This window comes from Onychostoma macrolepis, chromosome 22 (genome assembly GCF_012432095.1).
Source record: "Onychostoma macrolepis isolate SWU-2019 chromosome 22, ASM1243209v1, whole genome shotgun sequence".
Classification (NCBI taxonomy): Eukaryota; Metazoa; Chordata; class Actinopteri; order Cypriniformes; family Cyprinidae; genus Onychostoma; species Onychostoma macrolepis.
Genome location: NC_081176.1, coordinates 9,657,488 through 9,681,063, shown reverse-complemented (window position 1 = coordinate 9,681,063; position 23,576 = coordinate 9,657,488). Strand labels below are relative to the sequence as shown.

At 34.7% G+C, this 23,576-nt stretch overlaps 1 protein-coding gene, 2 long non-coding RNA genes and 1 pseudogene across 12 annotated transcripts in view; 2 read left to right on the top strand and 2 right to left on the bottom strand.

Annotated features, from left to right (window-relative positions):
• The window catches only part of LOC131530151 (NACHT, LRR and PYD domains-containing protein 12-like), a 67,461-nt gene that overhangs the window by 23,782 nt on the left and 20,103 nt on the right, over nt 1-23,576 (bottom strand). The window lies entirely within an intron of this gene.
• On the top strand, nt 74-2,787 carry LOC131530194 (uncharacterized). The gene is made up of 3 exons (XR_009268332.1): nt 74-973; nt 1,152-1,313; nt 2,046-2,787. It is a non-coding gene; the product is annotated as an uncharacterized LOC131530194 (long non-coding RNA).
• On the bottom strand, nt 2,054-9,124 carry LOC131530197 (uncharacterized). The gene is made up of 4 exons (XR_009268335.1): nt 9,040-9,124; nt 6,341-6,635; nt 4,669-4,741; nt 2,054-2,189 (listed from the first exon to the last, which is right to left on the bottom strand). It is a non-coding gene; the product is annotated as an uncharacterized LOC131530197 (long non-coding RNA).
• LOC131530157 (protein NLRC3-like) lies at nt 15,412-20,542 on the top strand (annotated as a pseudogene).

Below are 23,576 nucleotides of genomic sequence, written 5' to 3'. Positions count from 1 at the left end.
AACTTAAACTTTTTAAACTTTTCAAACTTTTTAAACTTCTTAAACTTTTTAAACTTTTCAAACTTTTTAAACTTCTTAAACTTTTTTTAAACTTTTCAAACTTTTTAAACTTTCTGGTCCGGCTTTCTCAAGCCAACTTAAAGTTTGTCTCGACAAACGTTTTCATCTAGTTAATAGATGCTGACTTTTCCATTTGTTGACATGACATGGTTAGATTCAGATGGTAAATATATATTATGTTGGGTGTCCATTTTAGAGATGATCACCATGTTTAGAATGAAACATCATATTTAAAAACATATTAATCATATCATATAGTAAAATATCATTTGTTACTACTGCAAATATATATTCAATTATTATTGGATCTTCAATACTTTCAGAATCTTTACTTAAAATATATTTTAAAATACAGAAACAAAATCATTTTAATATGAATATATTTTAATGACAGTATATTTATTGAACAATTTTTTTTTCAAAATAAGCAGAAAATAGTACAAACTTTGCTAAAGTAATCACTTTAAACAACTAATTTAAACCGTTTATATTCTTGAGGTGGGCCTTTAGCCCCGTTGTACCCGACTCTTAAAATGTCTTTAGATAAATTATAATTCAGAAACACAATTTTCTTGATTTCTCACACTTAAACTCAATTTTCACATTTTTAATGTTATTTTATAAGTAGTTCTATAGTTGATTCTATATCTTAATCTACTTTGTTAATCTTTTTTTTCTGTTTTTGTTTATGGTCATATAATAAGGTTTTTGGCAATGATTTATTAATTATTGGACTGTATGGTGTTAACACATGATGAATTACTCTCACATGAACATAACGTGTCTGAATCATTGTCTTTTCTCTTTCTCACCTGAGAGAACTGAACCTGAGCTGGAATAAAATAAAAAACACAGGAGTGATTCACTTATGTGACGTACTGAAGGATTCACGCTGTAAACTGGAGAGATTGAGGTCAGTAACATTCACACACAAGAATCAAAATGATTAAAATCACTTCAACAGTTTAAACTAAAACACTTTATACTCAATATCTCACGATGAGTCTGAGTTCACATTATATTTGTGTAAAATTCTTCACATTAATGATTTGTTTGTAAGATGATCTCTTCCTCTGTTTGTCTCTTTCTAGTCTTTATGACTGTGGCATTACAGATGTTTCTTCTTTAACTCAGTCTTTGACAAACACAAAAGCTCTGCAGTTTCTAAAAGAGCTTGAACTGAGTGATAATATGATTAGAGACTCAAAGCAGCAGCTCATTGATGTGCTACGAGACTCAAACTGTGAACTGAGGTGAGTAAACTTCACTTTGTGATATTAAAGAGATTAATTTATGATATCTGAACAAATATTAACTTTCAAATATTTGTGAAAAGTTTATAAAATTATCATCAAGCTTTATTTCAAAGGGTTTGTGTCAGAATGAAATGTAAAGTTGATTAAAATGTTTAACACAAAGAAGGAAAGAGAACAAAAGCACACTGTCACAGCTTTATACAGCAACAGCTGCTTTATTAATTACATCAGTAATAGTGAATCATTACAGTCTGAAATAGATTTGTTCAGATTGAAGGAAAACGCTGGTAAAATCAGTCAATACTTTACACTTACTTTACTTTCTTTTATTTACTGAGAACAATACAAACATGTTTAAACTAGAGGACAAACAGCTTTAACAAGTGGAACATTTCACTGAAAGATTTGTTTTAAAGCAAAATCACATTTGTATTTGTTCCTCATCATTTATTATATTTGGCGTACACTCGTTAGTATGTGTTTCTCTTTATATTGACTCAATAGAGACACAAACAGAATGCAATTCATGTTCTGAATGTATTATATTTAAAACACAAATACTGTTTCATAAATACGTATTCAAAATCAAGTATAATTAATCAGATCACAGGATTTTAATGCAACTTTTTACTCAAAAAAAAAAAAAAAGCTGTGATTTGAAATATAGTAACTCATTTGTACTTTGTTCCACTGAACTCTGATTATATTCTCTTCTGTTCCACCTTACAGTGTAGATACACATCCATCACCAGAAGTCCCTGATAGAGATCCATCACCAAAAGATGATAAATGCTGTATATCATAGTTTGAAGTCGTCTTGAGAGGAGCAGTAAACATCATGTGAAGATCCACAGAATAGCTTCACTACTGCGTCTATGAGGAGAAATAAATGTGTGATAAATGTGTAAATGTGATCCATACACGTGAAGAGACTCAGACTTTACAATGAAATAATGCAGCATGTGTGTTAGAAACATGATATTGAATGATTAATGTTGCTTTAGTATTCAAACTAATGATCATTTTGTTTAATTTAAAGCTGGAACAGAGGAAGAAGCTCAGATGAGTCTGTCTGGCTCTTCAGTTTAATAATATTTGTATTAAACTCATCCATAATTATTCAGATGTTTAAATGTGATTGTCAAGTGCAGCACTTAAATGTATCTAAATATATTAAGCAAATCTTCAATGTGAAATTTCCATGTTACTTAAAACATTTACATGATCTCTCTTATATTTTATACACATTGTTATTATATTTGATGTTATATTAAGTTAGTTATGTGTCTGTCTGTTGCTAACAATCACAAATCCTCTCATTACAACAAAAGCAGAAACACAATGTAAATAAAAGATGGATTGTGCAGTTTTGACAGATGAATTGATTAAAACGGGAGTTTTCACACACAGTGAGTTTGTGCTGAACTGACTGACAGCTTCAGTGTTTATAAATGCTGTGCCTTTTACTCGAGGTTTGTGTCGTTTTATTCACAATTTGATGAAAAGTTTGTTTTTCATGAAACTGTGACTTCCTACACAAGTACAAAAAATGACAGAAATCTATTTGTAAATGTTATAATGCTGATTGCTGGTCACTATTCTGGCTATGATGGTAATTTAATGTCTTTTTAGATTTTAAAATAAGTTTTTTTGTCATCGTTTTTTTTTTTATTCTTTTTTTCTACATTTTTACTTTTACAAATAAATATGGAATAAATATCACACAAACAATAAAAATCATTTTTTAGACATTGGTTTGGGACGGTCAGCTGTTGAATAGATACTCAAAAAAAAATTAAGTGCCATATTTCAGCTGTAGAATATTATATTGTCATGTCTCTGTCAAAATACTTTCTCTGCTCAGAAATCAGGGCACTTGGTGTAAGTAAGGTCTCCAAATATTTGTTTTTTAGATAAATTTGATTTAATTATTGAAAAGTGCAGTAGCCAATCAGTTAGATCTCCCGTTGTTAATATTTCTTCTTCAAATTTTTTATGGGTAAATATGTTTCCCTCATTTGTGTGGAATATTTTTGGAAAGTTCTTAGTCATTACTGTATAACAAATCAAACTAGAGTCATTTAAGCACCATAACTCTTATAATATCATGTCGGGGCCAAATCGTTATACTCTGCTTCACAATGGCCTCCAGTGTATCACCTCAGCCGTGCCACAAACTGATCACCGCCATGCCACGCCGAATTGAAGCAGTAATTAAAGCAAAAGGAGCCCCTACCAAATATTGAGTACATATACAGTAAATGAACATACTTTCCAGAAGGCCAACAATTCAAATGTTTATACTCTGCTTCACAATGGTAAGGTACTGGCCAGATTTCTGCCGCAAAAGCAGTAAATTGTTTATTTCATGTTCTTGAAGATGAACTTGATGTTCTGTGACAAATTTAGATGATGTTTCTTTTGACAGATTAATATGGAAGAGATCCAATGTCGCAGTTTAAAGCACTTTACCAGAAGATGAACTACTTAATGTGATTGTTTATTTTATGACTTCGTAGAGAAGAGAAATTAGTGAAACTCTTCCCGCATGCAGTGCAGTGATACAGTTTCTCTCCAGTGTGAATCCTCTGGTGCTGTTTCAGTTGAGCAGCTGTAATAAAAGTCTTCTCACACTCAAAGCACATATGATCTCTCACCGGTGTGTATCTTCTGATGAACTTTTAAACTCTGCAGATGTGAAAAACTCTTTCCACATAAAGAACATGAATGTGGTTTCTCCTTCGTATGAATGTTCAGGTGCTCCTTCAGGACTGAAGCCCTCAAAAATGTTTTACCGCATTGATCACATTCATGCAGTTTCTCTCCAGTGTGGATGATCATGTGTCTCTGAAGGTGTCCTTGTTGTGTGAAACTCTTCTCGCACTGATCACATGTGAATGGTTTCTCTCCAGTGTGGATCCTCATGTGAGCACTGAGATGCTGTTTGTATGTGAAACTCTTTCCACACTGAGTGCAGGTGAACCTTTTCTTGTCTTTTCTTCTTTTCAGTAAAGCCATGCATTTTAGCCTTTAGGGACTAATTTAAGCCTTGTCTGTGAAACGGGGATTAGATAATTAATAACAATTTTAAACTAATTAACTGTCCAATATTTTCACTCAACACCCAGGAAGCGATATAATTAGAACATTTGCATTTCAGTCCCTATTTTGTACCCTGAGATAGAAAGTATCGCCGATATTATTTATTGGTTTAACTTTTAACTTTAACTTTTTTGTTTATTTTTTACAACTCCTGAGGTATTATTTCTACTATAAACACTAAATCTGATGAACTGTTGATCACTTTAAATGTTTCTCAGCCTCACTGATGAAGTCAAGAATAAACACCAACCTGTTTGTTCTTCAGTGTGTTTCATTCTGCAGGGTTCTGGATCTCTCATGTTCTCTCTGTCCTTCAATAAACTCTGTCTCTGCAGAAATCTTGGTGTAATCTTTGATGACCAGCTGACCTTCAAAGACCACATTGCAAAGACTGCTCGATCTTGCAGGTTTGCACTACACAACATCAGAAAGATCAGGCCCTTTCTGACGGAGCATGCTGCACAACTTCTTGTCCAGGCCCTTGTCATTTCTAGGCTGGACTACTGCAATGCTCTTCTGGCTGGACTTCCGTCAAACACAGTCAAACCTCTACAAATGATTCAGAATGCGGCGGCACGACTGGTCTTCAACGAACCCAAAAGAGCCCATGTTACACCTTTCTTTATCTCATTGCATTGGCTACCAATCGCAGCTTGCATCAAGTTCAAGACACTGATGCTTGCTCATAGAACAACCACAGGCTCAGCACCGCCTACATGCACTCACTATTAAGAATCTACATCCCTCCAGAAGTCTGAGATCTGCTAGTGAGTGACGCCGTGGTACCATCACAAAGAGGCTCAAAATCACTCTCCAGAACATTCTCGTTCACCATTCCTGGCTGGTGGAATGATCTTCCCACCCATATTCGGAGTACTGGATCCCTGTCAATCTTCAAGCAACAGCTGAAAACTCATCTCTTCGACACTACTTGACTTCAACCTACACATAAAAAAAAAAAAAAAAATCTTTCTCCTTACTTATTCCTTCCCTTGCTAGCTTGTACTTATTTAAACAATGCCTGAGACTTGGTGTTACAAGCACTTCCTTTGTCGAATTGCCTCTTCAAGATGAATCGCTCATGTGTTCCCCAAATTGTAAGTCGCTTTGGATAAAAGCGTCTGCAAAATGACTAAATGTAAATGTAAATGTAAACTGATCACCTCCATGCCACGCCGAATTGAAGCAGTAATTAAAGCAAAAGGAGCAGCTGTAATAAAAGTCTTCTCGCACTCAAAGCACATATGATCTCTCACCGGTGTGTATCTTCTGATGAACTTTTAAACTCTGCAGATGTGAAAAACTCTTTCCACACAAAGAACATGAATGTGGTTTCTCCTTCGTATGAATGTTCATGTGCTCCTTCAGGACTGAAGCCCTCAAAAATGTTTTACCGCATTGATCACATTCATGCAGTTTCTCTCCAGTGTGGATGCTCATGTGTCTCTGAAGGTGTCCTTGTTGTGTGAAACTCTTCCCGCACTGATCACATGTGAATGGTTTCTCTCCAGTGTGGATCCTCATGTGAGCACTGAGATGCTGTTTGTATGTGAAACTCTTTCCACACTGAGTGCAGGTGAACCTTTTCTTGTCTTTTCTTCTTTTCAGTAATTTAAGCCTTGTCTGTGAAACGGGGATTAGATAATTAATAACAATTTTAAACTAATTAACTGTCCAATATTTTCACTCAACACCCAGGAAGCGATATAATTAGAACATTTGCATTTCAGTCCCTATTTTGTACCCTGAGATAGAAAGTATCGCCGATATTATTTATTGGTTTAACTTTTAACTTTAACTTTTTTGTTTATTTTTTACAACTCCTGAGGTATTATTTCTACTATAAACACTAAATCTGATGAACTGCTGATCACTTTAAATGTTTCTCAGCCTCACTGATGAAGTCAAGAATAAACACCAACCTGTTTGTTCTTCAGTGTGTTTCATTCTGCAGGGTTCTGGATCTCTCATGTTCTCTCTGTCCTTCAATAAACTCTGTCTCTGCAGATTTCACTTCTTCCTGATGCTCTGATGCTCGTCTTCACTTGTAGACTGATGGGAATATTCCAGCATTTATTGCTGAACTGCAGTGGGAGGAGCTTCACTGAAGGTGTGCTTATTGTGGGAGGAGCTTCACTGAAGGTGTGCTTGTTGTGGGAGGAGCTTCACTGAAGGTGTGCTTGTTGTGGGAGGAGCTTCACTGGAGGAGGAGCAGATCTGCCCAAATTAAAGATAAATAAGTTATTACACATTATTTGTGTAATAATTTAGCCATTTTAAATATTAATGTTCACAATCTATCCACCTAATGAACTAAGTATCAAGTTAATTAAAAACTGTGTTTTATACTAATTCACAACTTATATCTCTTTTTACTTTCTAAGAATTGCATCTCTATATTTTAATTCTTACATTAAAATATAATGGGGGCGTTTGCGTTTGCTTAAGTCAGTTGACAGCAATAAAATTAGCTTAATGTGGCAATTAACAGATCTATTGATTTTCACCAGCTAATGTTAGGTGCTTTGTGTCTTGTAGAAACCACATTCATGTTCTTTGTGTGAAAAGAGTTTTTCACTGCTGTAAAGTTTAAAAGTCTATCAGAAGATACACACTGGTGTGAGAGATCACATGTGCTTTGAGTGTGAGAAGACTTATTACAGCTGAAGATGTTTGTGAATGTTATTTAATACAAACACTTGATCATGCATGTTTGTTCATTGTGCAATAAATAATTTTGACAGATTAAGCTGTTGATTTTATATTAGTACATTATGAAATTAACCCTAAGAAGAATAGCCTTATTGCTATATAACTATTGTTTATTGTTAGGTCATGTTATCTAACAAATGGAACCTTATTGTAAAGTGTTTTAATACTACAGTTTCAATCTATATGATATACACTTGTCTTAAAATATATGTAATCTTATCTAAATTTATTATAAAAGCTGAGGTTTGTTATTTACTGAAAAGTTATATTTTAGCTGGAGTCAATGATCTAATGTTGCATTTGGTCAGACTCAGCCCATTGCTTTAAGTATATTATATTGTCCTTTTACAGCTGCAGGCTGAAGATCATGAAACACTCCAGCAAACCCTAAAACAGACAACAGTGGTATTTCAGTGGCAGCAGAAATACAACACAAACTTTTGAAAAATCGATTTTAATTCTTACATTTATATTACCTCTTATTCATTTAAAGGAGTATAAAGATGAGGGGATTTTTTCCCCCAAAAAATGAAAAAAAAAAATTCAATGTAAGAAGAAAATGAAATAATAAACACGGAAATATAATTTTACAAATTTGCAAGGTACAAATATACCACCAAATGGCCTTAACCTATCAAACTGGTGAAACTTGTTTACTTTTTTCATACTTTTATTACTTGTGGAAAAACTTGAAACACAATTTTACACAAGTATAAAGAATAACATTGATTTTTGTAAATGTTATTTTGTTTAACTTTATTCATAAAAATAGTGTGTTTTAATTAGCTTGTTTTTTTGCTTTGGTAATGAAAGAGAGAACCGTGGATTTTCACTGGTATTGGTACTGAAAACAGAACTTTTGGTACCATGACAACACTAATGGGAAGTGTAAAATATTTAGGATTTTTTACATTTACATTTAGTCATTTAGCAGACACTTTTATCCAAAGCGACTTACAAATGAGGACAATGGAAGTAATCAAAATCAACAAAAGAGCAATGATATGCAAGTGCTATAACAAATCTCAATTAGCTTAACACAGTACACGCAGCAAGGTTTTTCTTTTTCTTTTTTTTATTATATAATATAACAAGCTAGTGTTAGAGGACTTTTTTGCTTTTGTTAATTGTATAATAAATAAAAAGAAAACAGATAGAATACAAAAAGATTAGAAAAGCTACTGTTAGTTTGTTTTTTTTAAGAATAGAATTAGAATAGAGAGTTCTAGAGTTAGAGGGTCAAATAAAGATGGAAGAGATGTGTTTTTAGCCGATTCTTGAAGAAGGACTCAGCTGCTCGGATTGAGTTCTTATGCTTATAAAATCAGGTGCAAGAGAGATTCAATTTAAAAAATAAAAAAAGATTGCAAGTGAAGTCTCTCGTGGAAGCGCAGGTGACTGAGGGTGCAGGTGCATGTCTGCAGAAAGCCTTTAAAAGTGCTCTATTGCAAGATAAATAGGCTACTATTATTTCTCAACTTTGATACAGAAAAACATCATTACAATAAAGACAGACACTAATGATGCCCATCTTTATCAACCACTTTAATTTGTCCATATTATAATCTAATTAATCTAATTAACATCTTACTGGTTTGCATGCAAAGAGAAGCAAACGATCATAAAACCCTCCAACATTCAATAACACTAACATTATCACTCTAAAAATTTAACACAGCAAAAATAAATAAATAAAAAAATACACGAAATCGTTCATGTCTGCATGACTTTAGTTTACAGTAATGTTCCTTTCAACTAAATCAGTCTGCAGACGCCAGAACAGGCGCATAAAGTGCTTTATCCGAGGAAAACTATTTAGAAATAACCTCGTATGATGTTGATTAAACAAACTGAGTGAGGTGTCCCATATCTGTGTAAATAAGCGAAATATCTGAACTGATCAACTCACCTCAGAAGACACAACAAACGCGCGCGGACTGAATGAAGAATGAAAATATTCTTCTTCTTCTTTTGGTTTTATGGCGGGTTCCGAACCAACTTCAAAGGTGCATACCGCCACCTACTGTGATGGAGTGTGAAGATAATTATCTAATTTCTATATCCTATAATATAACCCACAATTCTTGATGAATTTTTTTACTACATTTATTTGTTTCCTTGAATTTGGACTATCATTTAATATATTCGTTATATTGAATTCCCGGCCCCCTACTGCTTGAAGATCTTCCTTAATAATCCTCCTTTCTTCTTCATATGCTTTACATTCCTTAAAAACATGTTCTTTACACATGTATCGTGAGGAACAATTTTTTAACTTTGTTTTATGTATTTTTAAAATATATTTTCAAAATATATTTCAACATATTTAACAGTGCTGTATGGGTGTAATTGATGTGAATTTATTAATAGGGCTATACAAAGGCATATTAAAAGCAATCGTCCATATTCTGACTTGGTGAAAAGAAACACATTTTATAAGAAACGTTCAATCCTGTGTCTGAAGTTTAATCACACTTTTTAAATAGCATTATGGTAATCAGAGAGCATAAAGAACGTACAAAAATTATGGTAATGAAATTACGTGCATACAACGTTGCAGTTACGTTGCCACTAAGTCATGAAGTTACCAATATATTACGATTAGAGTATCTCTCTGGGACGTTCTTGGTTATCCTGTTGCAATGATCTTCTTAAACAGACAAACACTTCATTCTGTCGACTGTCAACTTTCCTCACAACGGACGGCTCAGACTCAGATGTTGACAAAATCACATTATAATATTCACACACTAGACAGTTGAGCACCGAGCACAGTGTGCATGCAGAGTGTGTAGCATGTAATTTGAGATTTCATTTGGATTTCAATTTAAATCCTAACGATGTACATTTAGTTTTATTAATGAATCAAAATGAAAGTGTCAACTGGTCAACAAATGAACTACTGCAAGTAAGTTTGAATACTTCCATGATTACTGTTATTTGGGGAAAGGATTTAATTTCATATATAGTTGCTGTTTTTACCTCATTAATTGTGCTGATGTCTTCAGATTAGCTGTAAACTGCCATTTAAAACTCATTTCATGACTGTCAGACAAACTTCATCATAAATCTCTCAACAGCACTTCATTATAGTCTGATGTTATTTGCTGCTAACAAATTTATTTCTGAATTTGTGCATTGCTATTGTTTATTCTTTTCCTTATTTCTTTTTAACATGGAACACTACTTTGTCTTTAATGTGGGATGATTCTCTATTATACGCAATGCTTGGCAACCCTCAGCTGGACAAAGTAATGATGGAATCAAAAACCAGTTGGACATGGAGGCTATATACATAAAGAAGCAGAAACTGTGGAACAAGTATTAATGGGTCAATATCACTAAAATTGCCTTTGAGACTTCACAATTTCCAAAATAAAATGAGATTTTCTATTAAACTTCATATTTGTTGTATTAAGGAGACTGTAGGCTGTTAGAATTGCATATTGGTCAAGCTCCTGCACTTTTTATAAAATAACTGCAAGCAGACAATTTTCGAGTAGGCTAAACCACAAAATATGTCCACCCTGTCATGGACAAATTCAAAGTAGAGTATATTTACATTTACATGTACATTTAGTCATTTTGCAGACGCTTTTATCCAAAGCAACTTACAGTTGGGGAATACATACAGCGATTCATCTTGAAGAGGCAATCTGACAAATGAAGTGCTTGTAACACCAAGTCTCAGGCATTGTTTAAATAAGTACAAGCTAGCAGGGGAAGGAATAAATAAGGAGAAAGTTTTTTTTTTATTTATTTTTTTATTATATGTAGGGTGAAGTCAAGTAGTGTCGAAAGAGATGAGTTTTCAGCTGTTGCTTGAAGATTGACAGGGATCCAGCACTCGAATATGGTGGGAAGATCACTCCACCAGCCAGGGATGTTCTGGAGAGTGATTTTGAGCCTCTTTGTGATGGTACCACGAGGCGTCACTCACTAGCAGATCTCAGACTTCTGGAGGGGATGTAGATTCTTAATAGTGAGTGCATGTAGGCGGGTGCTGAGCCTGTGGTTGTTCTATAAGCAAGCATCAGTGTCTTGAACTTGATGCGAGCTGCGATTGGTAGCCAATGCAATGAGATAAAGAGAGGTGTAACATGGGCTCTTTTGGGTTCGTTGAAGACCAGTCGTGCCGCCGCATTCTGAATCATTTGTAGAGGTTTGACTGTGTTTGATGGAAGTCCAGCCAGAAGAGCATTGCAGTAGTCCAGCCTAGAAATGACAAGGGCCTGGACAAGAAGTTGTGCAGCATGCTCCGTCAGAAAGGGCCTGATCTTTCTGATGGTGTGTAGTGCAAACCTGCAAGATCGAGCAGTCTTTGCAATGTGGTCTTTGAAGGTCAGCTGGTCATCAAAGATTACACCAAGATTTCTGACCAAAAGAATTTGACAAAATATGATGAGTATATACATTTTCATTACATAGTGATTATAAAATGTAGATTTTCAGAAAGATATTTTGTCCCTTTCTCAGCAATAAATTTTACTTAGTGTGAAAAGTCTTTTGAAAAATTGAAATTACTGCAACATATCTGTATCCCTATAAAATATGCGAAAGTTGCACTTTCTTTTCTAAATAAAATCAAACGACAAAGATATCTGGTCAAACTTTCAATGAATACTAACTGGCCCTCATTTCTTTATAAAGAAAACCCACAAAAGGTTTTGCTAACTTGTTTAAATAATTTGTTAATTTTCATAAAAGATGAAGATGACAGGGTGGACCTTGGCATGACAGGGTGGACAAATGCATTAACGGATGAAGAGAATATCAGATAAACAACAGGAACAACAAGAAACCCTTAAATAATATAAAGAATGACTTCAGAAATATATATCCTACACTGCAATTGTAAATTGATTTAAAAGGGCATTTTTACATTTATAAGGCCTTTTTTTTCCTCACCTTATTAGATGTATGCATCATATTTTGTCAAATTCTTACATTTGAATCAATAATTTAAATTAGAATAGTAAGACACTATGGGGCTGTTCCAAATCAAATGAAATCATTATATATATATACATATACTGTATATATTAGTGCTGTCAAATGATTAATCACGATTAATCGCATCCAAAATAAAAGTTTTTGTTTACATAATGTATGCATGTGTACTGTGTATATTTATTATGTACATAAATACACACATGCATGTATATATTTCAGAAAAAATGTTTTGTTTATATATTATATTTATTTATAATATAAATTATATGAATATAAAAATAGACATGTAAATACATGTAAATATTTTCAAAATGTATACTGTATGCGTGTGTATTTATATATAAATAATAAATATACACAGAACACATATTTTATGCAAACAAAAACATATGAACCTTTATTTTGGATGTGATTAATCAAGATTAATCGTTTGACAGCACTAATATGTGTATATATATATATATATATATATATATATATATATATATATATATATAATATTAATTTACACAGACTGTATACACTGCACTTAGAATTGCATAAATAGTGCTATGAGCTTAATGGGTTTTAAATGGGTATTAATGGGTTTTTAAAAATGTAATATTAAATTATGAAAGTAATAAAAAATGAAATGATACTCTAAATATGAAACTAAAGCCACTCACTTGATTTGTTAAAAACACGGATTCATTCAGTAACAAAACTGCTTTGTGTTGCTCAGAGATGCACAACAGTTTCACTGTGGATATTTTGGAACTATTTTCTTTGGAGAAATAGAACAAAAACAGATAATATTGACAGTATTGTGTTTAAAATGTAACTATTGTTTTGTTGTTGTTTATTGAACTGTTGTATAAAGACAAATTTGCAATCGAGCAGATATTCAGGAAAATGGCACTTTTGCTTTGGGCATTTTTTGCCCACTTATCTTGAATTTTAGGTACATTCTAACTGTATTCTAATAGGCTACATCACAGTGAGTCGTCGCCTTCCATCATGTTCATCACTACGCAACTGCATGCAGTGTAAGATAGCGTACAGTTCTGGGCTGGGGTGCATTAAATGCATTTATCAATTCAACCTTTTTTCCCCATAATTAATCACACCAATTTAACATGTTAAATGAATAGCCCTTGTTAAAACATTATCAGAATTTGGCAAAACTATACATGTCCCCCTGTCATGGAAGGCTTGGTGACAGGGTGGACAATGATAGTGGACATTTTTGGTTAAAGTTAGCATTTAATAAACACACGGTGTACCTTCAGTCAGCAAATTGGTTCATTGTTGAAGCTGAATGTGTACTGCTTAAAATGTATATTTTGAATTTCTGAAAAACGTATATGTAAATTAATATTTTACTATGACAGGGTGGACATGTTAAGCTTGGCAACATGCAACTACAAGCACAATATGATGAAAATGAGGAAATATAAGTGTAGATACTTCGTGTACTTGCATCAGATCTTTTAACCTCCACTGAAGAAAGGCACAATGGGGGTGGAGATTTCACTGAGTTTATCAGAGGGTTTCTTAAAAGGGCATTTACAACATCATGACAGGGTGGACAGCAATGTCAGGGACACGTGCAAAATGCTTAATATTATTATGAAAATAGAATATAAATTAACAATCTGACTTGTTTTATATAACAACTAGATGAGGGCAATAAGAACATTTAAAAATTATTTAAAGGGGTGGTTTACTGCTTTTTTTCTTTGCTTGATTGTGTTTATGGGGTGCAATATAACATGTCTTCGTGTTTCATTTGTTAAAAAACGCCTTATTTTTCATATATTTCACCTTTATTATAAGCCGCTTTCTCCTCTGTCATTTGAACGACCGGTTGACTTCCTGATTCTCTGAAACCACTCCCTCAGAAACAGGCGATGGGCTCAGATTGGTTAGTTGGGCCGGTGTGTTGTGATTGGCTAAACTGCGTACTGCACATTGTCCGGAAACTTCACGCGCATTACCTTCACAGGCAACAGCTGCATGTGCTCCGGTCAAATGTAAATAATGGTGTCAATATTGCCGTATCAGTTTGAGCCAGAATCAGACCCAGAAAGCGGTAATGAAGAGAGTCAAGCAGGACTTCTGCAAGCACGGCTCTTACAAACGTTTCTGAATAGAAGTTTGCTGTTGTGATTACATATCATTTTTTGAAGTTCATACACGTTTGTCTTATACACACAAAATAGCATCGAACTAACTGGCTACTATAACCAAACAGCGTTGGCTTGTGTTTATGTTCTTGATAAAACTAAAACATTACGTCTGAAATTATACATGCAAATACATTTAAAATGATGAAATCTTACTTACAGGTTGTGGCCCAACAGCTGCTGCCTCTGGTTTTAAAGTTGGAACCGCTCCATGTTTTAGTAATAGTTTCTGTGTGAATCCGGCATTGAACTCGTAGATTCTGGAAGCTGTCTTCCGTAAAATGCGCAGCACAGAGAGCTAAATTAGGATTGTAATTGTCAGGAACATAATCAAACATAAATTTTAACCATTGTTGATTTAACTACAGCGTCCGTAGGAAGCCCGAACACAGAAGACCTGACAGCTGGGTGAAATAACACCGTTTCGACGGCATGGCTACAACTCTCCACTATAACTCTTCCTCTTCGACAAAGCCGCAGAACATGGCCTTGCCCCCTCTTTGGCATGTTCCGGAGGGAGGGGTTGATGGGTTTATTACATATGCAACCCGGGAAGTATCTCGTTGTAGTCCCGTATGAGTCGTTTTTGTAGGCATTAAACTTCCTGATTTTTAAAAGACGATATCTCCGCTTACGTTGAACTTTCAGCGCAGCAACTTTGCAGATACTGTTCATGCACCAACAGCAACGTTACAAACTGAAATCGCAGTAAACCACCCCTTTAAATATTGTGTTATTTAACCACTTATTACACTCATTGAAGTTAGCTGAGCTGTGTGAGGGACATGCCAAAATCACATGCATCCAATCAAAGAAAATTTTATAAAATTAGAAAAAAATAATTTCAAGAGACTGTAGTTGTAGTTGTGTGCAAATGTTTGGTCATTTATCATATAATTTCAGAATTTCATTATATTGTATTATGTTCATGATAACTGAATGATTCTGATGAGGACACCAAAGGCACTTTATAGTGATATTGACCCTAATACTACACCCTAATATGAATAGGAAGAACTGAAAGTAAGTAATAAATGCAAATCTCTGCATGTGTGACATTTGAAATAAACATGATAGATAAGAGTCCAGGAACAGGGATAATAATAATGCAGTGTTTAAATGTATTAGGTGTAATATCCTCGCTCCAGTGCAGCAGGTGGCAGTAACTGTTCAGCTACAAACCCTCCAGAAAAACACACGAAGAAAACGAAAATAACAAAGAGAAAGAGAAATATCAAGAGAAAGTGTTGCTCCTCGGATTGATGCATGCCATGTCCTAGAAAACATTTTTACAGATATAACTTTAGCACAGACGCTACTAATTTTAACTCTCGCGGACATTTTTTAGTATGTTTAATCCAATCCGTCTGAGAGATATGATAATTAATTGCTGACAAGCTACAGGCCTAAAGCACAGAAACATGAACGTTTCATATACTTTTAAATCCTCTTCTTAGTGGACAAGACTGCAAGTAAGTTTTCAAAACAGGGCTATTGAAAACAAATCTGTTTCTGAAGGTTTCTCCGTATTTTCGCTTCTGTTTTATGCTGTTGTTTTGTTTTGTGAGGCGAAATCGAAAGTATTTTTAAACCAGTCATTTCTCATTAAGACCATTTGGTTATTCTACATGGCAGTGCATTGGTTTGTAACTCACTTTGTTTTATATAGTGTTTTTAGTTGCTGTTGCTGCTAACTCGACATATTGATTCATCTCATTAACATCATCTCCAGGTCATACTGAACAGCAGATTGTTGTCACAGTGCTGATCAATGATAGTTTATCTGCAGTATGTCAGAGAAGAGAGGAAAGATGAGTCTCTCACAGAAACAGAGGTAAGAGTCTGCTTTCAGAGAATCATTTTAAACACTGCTCGAGTTTCAGATGTTTGCTGCAAAAAACAAAGCATTAACAAACTTTTTTTTATATATTTACAAATGCTTTGCAGAGCTTCATAACTTCGTAATTAAAAACAAACAAAAAAAAAACAAAAAAAAAAAAAACATGAAAAGTAGCCAACAGATGATAAACATCTGAGAACTGAAAATCAAAATCATTAGTCAATGACTGCACACTTAATTTAAAAGGGTCATAGGATGCTTTTTAATGTTTTCATTTTCCTTTAGTGTGTAATGTATCTGTTTAAGATCTTCAAAGTTACAAAGGTCATAGTCTCCTGTAAAGTGATTTATTCTGTCTCACAGAGAACACTGATCCAGAAATGCCTAAAATGCCTCGACTGAATCCAGATATTACTTTCACAAATGTCTGCATCACAATGTGAAATATTAGCGTAATGCTGTCTAAAGTTAAACACAAAGAGAAGACGAGGCTTCAGTGAGTTGTAGTGTTGTCGTCATGTTGTGGAGACATCAGCTATAAACACCTAAATAAATCTTAAATAAAATACAATAAACCACACCTAAATAACTGTATTTAATGTTGGCACTTCAGGACATAAAGTTGTTACAGTGAAGAATACAAATTATAAATTCATGAGTTTGTATCTGAAAGTTAAGAGAGTTGCAAAATAAAAGCTGACCTCTGTGAACCGTTCAGCTCAGACTTGAACTCGGGGTCAGACGGATACGGTAATTATTACAACGACAGTGTTACTGTTATTGTTACACCCAATAAACAAAGTGATGAACTTTTAAAATAGCATCATATGGTCCCTTTAATTGAAGTATGCTAACAGAACTGTGTAGCTCTCACATTCCTTCTGTTTTAGTCAAAAAATAAAATGTTCTCTTTAATTAGATCAGAAATACTTTACAGAAACAAATGTAAGTCTGTAAACAAGAATGACTACTAACTTTAAAACTCTGCAAACGTTTCTGTGAAGGACAAGAGAGAATGTGTGACAATATAAAGCACTGATGAACCTCCTGTAGTAAAGTTTCTCTTCTCTCTTTGTGTCATTAGTGTAAGATCAGGCTCACATGTGTCCAGCTCTGTGTCTGTGAAGAGTGACTGTTCAAAAGATGAACCACCGTTCTTCAGTGAGAAAAAAGCATCAGCTACCAAAAGGTATGACATTATAGCATTTTTTTTGCTAATTTCGTCACTGTGGTTTTTGTGATAGATGTTGACTGAATAAAAAAATTAATCGCTGAACACAATGTATGGTGACTTTAACTCAGTGGAGCTTCTTTCCAATAATACAATTATACAGACAGTCATTACGAGGCATAAATTCACCGTGAAAAAATAGAGTAGATCATGCAACCAAACATTTATAAGCATAGAAGAACAAATGCACAGCTATATCTGTATATTAATTACCATTTACAACATTAAAACTTTATAAATTAGACTGAAGTACATTGTGTAATATTGTTTCTCTCTGTTCTTTGTGTCATTAGTGTAAGATCAGACTCGCATGTGTCCAGCTCTGTGTCTGTGAAGAGTGACTGGTCAAAACATGAACCACCGGACTTCAGTGAGAAAAAACCATCATCTACCAAAAGGTATTTAGTGTTTTCTTAATGTTGGTTGCACATGGACTGCTAGAACATTTTTCATTGAATATTTATCATGAATCTATATTGTTTAAATATTTATCAGAGTTTTCATTAAGATGTTAAGAGCATCAGCAAAGAAAATTAAAATGATTTGATGTGAACTATATATTTTGTAATCCCCATTAATTTTGGTGCACTAACATAACTGCTGCACATTGTATGAAAATATTCATTGTCAATGCTGTATATATTATTAATTCACCAGCCACTGTGTGGTTTGATTATAGGACAGAAAATATTACAATGAGAGACCTACTATTTACCAAATTTATAATTAAATAGATCCTATACTTGTAACCGTGTGAATTTAAACAAAATATTTGCACGCTATTTATCTAATAGTTTCCTGAAAATGCAGTACTTCATTTTATTCAGTAATAGGGTTCAATATGAGACATTAGATTCAGACGTCCAGACTCACAGGAACTACAAGAATTTCAAAGACAATCTGCTGTGGATCTTTCAGGTAGGAAAACACATGTTCAATAATGTTTACATTTATAACAAACAAATAGTTTACTGAACGACGCTTGCAAGAATATTCTATAAAAATGTGATTTTTGTTTTATTTTGATCATTTGTTTTCTGTTAGGAACATAATGTAAAATGAAAAAAATATTTTTATTTGATTTTAGGATCTTGAAAGCAAAATAATCACATTTCTGAAGAATGAGCTGGAAAAGTTTAAGAAAATATTACAAAAAGAAGACATACAATGCTTTGTGAAGGATTTTAATGAAAACAGATGCAGTAACAAAGAAGCAGCTCTTGATCTCACGCTCTACTTCCTGAGAGAGATGAAGCAAGATGAAGCTGCTGATACTCTAGAAGGTAAGAGACTCGTGATCATCTGTCAGACTGTCACTTAAGTGTATTGGAGAAAATAGTACATCTAAAATGCTAAAAAAAAACTTTATTTTATTTGGCCCTGAATTTAGATGAGCTGGTCTTCATTCATCAGCTAAAATGTAGCCTAAAGAAGAAGTATCAATGTGTGTTTGAAGGAATTGCAAAGCAAGGTGACTCTACACTTCTGAACAACATCTACACAGATCTCTATATCACTCAGGGTTGTAGTGAACAGGTCAATACTGAACATGAGGTAAGACAGATTGAAGTTGCTTCCAGACGTCATGAATCACAGGAGATACAGGTTGAGTGCAAAAATTTGTTTGAAGCACCTGAACAAGACAAGCAGATCAGAACTGTACTGACAAAAGGAGTTGCTGGCATCGGAAAATCAGTCTCTGTGCAGAAGTTTGTTGTGGATTGGGCCGAAGGAAAAGAAAATCAAGATATCAGCTTCATATTTCCTCTTCCATTCAGAGAGATGAACTTAAAGGAGAAAGACAAACTAAGTTTGATGGACCTTATAACTCAGTTTTTCCCAGAGACAAAAGGACTGAACCTTACAAGAAGAAATCATTTCAAAGTCTTGTTCATTCTTGATGGATTGGATGAATGTAGACTTCCTGTAAACTTTAAGGATAATGAGACGTGGTCTGATGTATCATCACCAGCCTCTCTGGATGTTCTCCTAACAAACCTCATCAAGGGAAATCTGCTTCCTTCTGCTCTCATCTGGATCACCACCAGACCAGCAGCTGCCAGTAAGATTCCTCCTGACTGTATCGACCGGCTGACAGAGATACGAGGATTCAATGATGAACAAAAGGAGGAGTACTTCAGAAAGAGATTAATGGATGAGAATCTGGCCAAAGAAATCATTGATCATGTTAAACAATCAAAGAGTCTCTTTATCATGTGCCACATCCCAGTCTTCTGCTGGATTTCAGCCACTGTTCTCCAGAACATTTTAGAGGCAAAAAGAAATAATGTTGTGAAAAACAATCAGGCTGATGATGCCTCCAAAACACTGCAGGAGTCAAATACTGAAGACACTCCTAAGACTCTGACACAAATGTACACACACTTTCTCAGATTTCAGATCCAGCAGAGCAGACGAAAGTATGATGGAGAATATACACCAGATGTTTCCTGGGATAAAGACGCCATCTATTCACTGGGGAAACTGGCATTTGATCAGCTGGAAAGAAACAATGTGATCTTCTATGACACAGATCTGGAAGCCTGTGGTATTGACGTCTATAAGGCATCAGTGTACTCAGGCATGTGTACCCAGATCTTTAAGGAGGAAACAGGGATCGTTCTTGGTACCATGTACTGCTTCGTTCACTTGAGCATTCAAGAGTTTATTGCAGCTCTTTATGCACACTGTTTCTAGACATAAAGCAGAGAAGTATATTTGTTCATGAGTCTACAGAACAGGAAAACAAAAGTGAAACCATGATTGATTTGCTCAAGACTGCAGTGGACAAGGCACTAGAGAGTGATAATGGACACCTGGATCTTTTCTTCGATTCCTCCTTGGTTTGTCACTCCAGTCCAATCAGAGACTCTTACAGGGTCTGTTGACACAGCAAAATGGAAATGACCAGAGCAAAAAGGAAATAGTTCAGTACATCAAGCAGAAATTTGAAGCTGATCTGTCTCCAGAGAGATCCATCAATCTGTTCTACTGTCTGAATGAACTGAACGACCAAACTCTGGTGAAAGAGATTCAGACCCACCTTAGCAAAGGAAGTCTCTCATCTGCTGATCTTTCACCTGCCCAGTGGTCTGCTTTGGCCTTTGTGTTGTTGACATCAGAGGAGGAGCTGGAGGAGTTTGAGCTTCAGAAATTCAAGAAATCAGACGAGTGTCTCATTAGACTATCAGCAGTCATCAAAACCTCCAAAAGAGCTCTGTAAGTTAATATTTTTTTTTGCTTTCATCCTGAAAAGACATTTGTCTAGGGTTCCCATGCATCCTGGAAAACCTGGAAAATTAATTAGTGAAAACTTGTTCTGGAAAATTATTTTAAAAATATTTTTGTGTTTATTATTTCAAGGAGAACAAAACGTTTCATTCTCAGCTAATGTTAGTAGATGGTTAGTCCATCAAATGTTTGCAGTAAATGTCAACAGATAATCAGCTACCTAGTGATTGCGATTTATTTTAATGTATAATTCCAGCCTTTCTGCAGTACCAGTAGAACCAAATACTGGGTCAATGTGGTACCTGCTGATAGGCTGCTGCTTTCAAACATTCCTTTCCATATATTTTGAAAGCAATCTGTAAAAAGCATTGTGTTTTTACAACATGTTTTACAGCATTGTGCATTGTAGACGATGCTGAGCACATGATCGCAATGGTAAAGGTGTTTAATCAGAATTCACTCAGTAATAGGGCTGTCGCGATTCGTTGATTTTATTTGACTATTCGATTTTTAAAAATCTTCGACTTCGTTTTGCTGGCGTCGACTAACCGGCAAAATACCGGAAGTGGCGCATTTCACAGACGAGAATCCATACTACTCAGTAATGCTTTTCCTTGAAACCATGGAAGTAGCACTTTCAAATGTATAATTCATTGTAATTAAAGCTATAGATGAAAAATATATATGTATTATTTGTATTTAGCAAATGCATTCAATCTAATTATTCTGTAATCTTATTTCCCTTGTAGGCTAAATGATTGTGGCTTAACAGACAAAAGCTGTTCAGCTCTGGCTACAGTTCTTGGATCAGATACCAATCTGAAAGAGCTGAACATGAGTAATAATAACCTGCAGGATTCAGGAGTGAAGCTGCTCTGCACTGGACTGAATAATATAAATTGCAAATTAGAGATACTGAGGTAAGTTTTGTGACAATCCCTTGTGTTTGGTTAGAATTCAGATCCATCTGTTAACATGGACCTAGATAATTTGCCACAGAATTGAGGACAGAACTGCTTCAGCTCAGTGAAATTTATAGGCTTTAATTCCAGCTTGAACTCTACATCCCAGGTCCTTCCACAGCATTTCAGTGTGGTTTAAGAGTGGATTTACGTTTGTTTTTCAACCATTTTGAGGTTGTTTGTATGTTATGGATCATTTAGATGAAAGACTTTCACACCTGTTGAGTTTTAGATCATTGAAACCTTAAAGGGGTCATGTACTCCATTATAAAATAATTAAAAATGTTCTCTGTGATGCACCTATAATGTTAGATTTTTACATCAAAAATCATCATAATTTAGATATAATAGGCTATTTTGTGTCCAGGTTTTGACGCTGACTGCAGAACAGTCTGTTTTTATAGGCGGGGCACATTCAAGACACTGAAGTGAACGCCCACTGCTATGATTGGCTAAGAGTTTTGCATACTAATACAATACAATACAATATTTATTTGTAAAGCACATTTAAAAACAAGCGAAGCTGACCAAATTGTTGTACAGGAATAGAATAAAACTTCAGAAATAAAATGTATAACGCAAGACTATCAAATTTAAAACAGAATTAAACCAATGATCAAGGGGTATTGAAAGCTAGAGAGAACAGATATGTCTGTAGAGCAGATTTAAAAGCAGAAATAGAGGGGGCTAATCTAATATGAAGAGGTAGACTGTAGTTGCAAAAGCTCGATCACCTTGTTTTTTTTAAAAGTCTAGATCAAGGCACAATGAGTAGACAGAGATCACTGGACCTCAATGTTCTAGAAGAGGTGTACGGATGGAGCAGGTCAGTCAGGTACTGAAGGGCCAAATTATTGAGGGCTTTATAAACAAATAACAGAATTTTAAAATCAATTCTATATTTGATATGTAACCAGTGCAGTGTAGAAAAAATAGGAGTTACTGGATCATACTTGCGGGTGCCAGAGAGTAATCTAGCAGCTGTGTTTTGCACTAGCTGCAGACAAGAGAGTGAAGACTGAGAAACACTGTAATAAAGTGAATTACAATAGTCTAAACGAGTTGTTACAAAAGCATGGATCACCGTTTGGAAGTTACTCTGTGATAAGAAAGTTGACAGATGAAAACCCGGGTTAAAGTTTTGAGTTCTGAAACTTACAGGATGTTTTTATAGTACACCGACCTGTTACATGTCAAAAGATCAAGGGCAATGTAATTTCTCAGTTCATGACCCTTTTCAGTAACTGTAAGCTGAAGGATCTCAGGTGAGCTGACGTGTAAAATATTAAAGGTCTCTAGGCCTTTTGGATTCAGTTGTACACTAAATTACACAGTAAACTGACAAGGAACACAAATAATTCACTTAATGGATTAATATTGTAAAGGTAATTTCTAGAATAACACATTAATCAGTTGAATGTTACATTTTCATTTCTATTTTAGACTTTCAGACTGCAGTATCACTGAAGAAGGTTATAAAGCTCTGGCTTCAGCTCTGAGATCAAACCCTTCACACCTGATAGAGCTGGATCTCACGGAAATGATCCTGGACAATCAGGAGTGAAGCAGCTCAGTGATTTACTACAGGATCCAAACTGTCAACTGAAGACACTGAGGTGAGACGTGATGAATAATGCAAAATAAATATGCAGGCAATTTATTTATAAAGAATATTTCATTAAAACACTGTGAAAGGGATGAATTTACAAAATGTTTTAGAGTCAGATATTGTTTTTCAAGTTTATTTATGAAATGAAGTTTACTTCATCTTCTTCTGCAGGTTTTGGGTCCTGCTGCAGATGAAGCCTGTCAGTATGTGACTGGAATTGTGGGTAAAACCCGTTACTCCTGAGAGAGCTGAATCTGAGTGAACATGAACTAGGAGACACACGAGTGAATCAGATCGCTGCTCTACTGCAGGATAAACACTGTCAACTCAACTCACTGATGTACGTTTTTTCATTGTTACAAGGACACTTTTAAATTCTTGCTGCTGGGTATATTTTATGTGTCTTGTATAAGAGATTGCTGACTGAAAAATCATATGTGACTCATCATCACCAG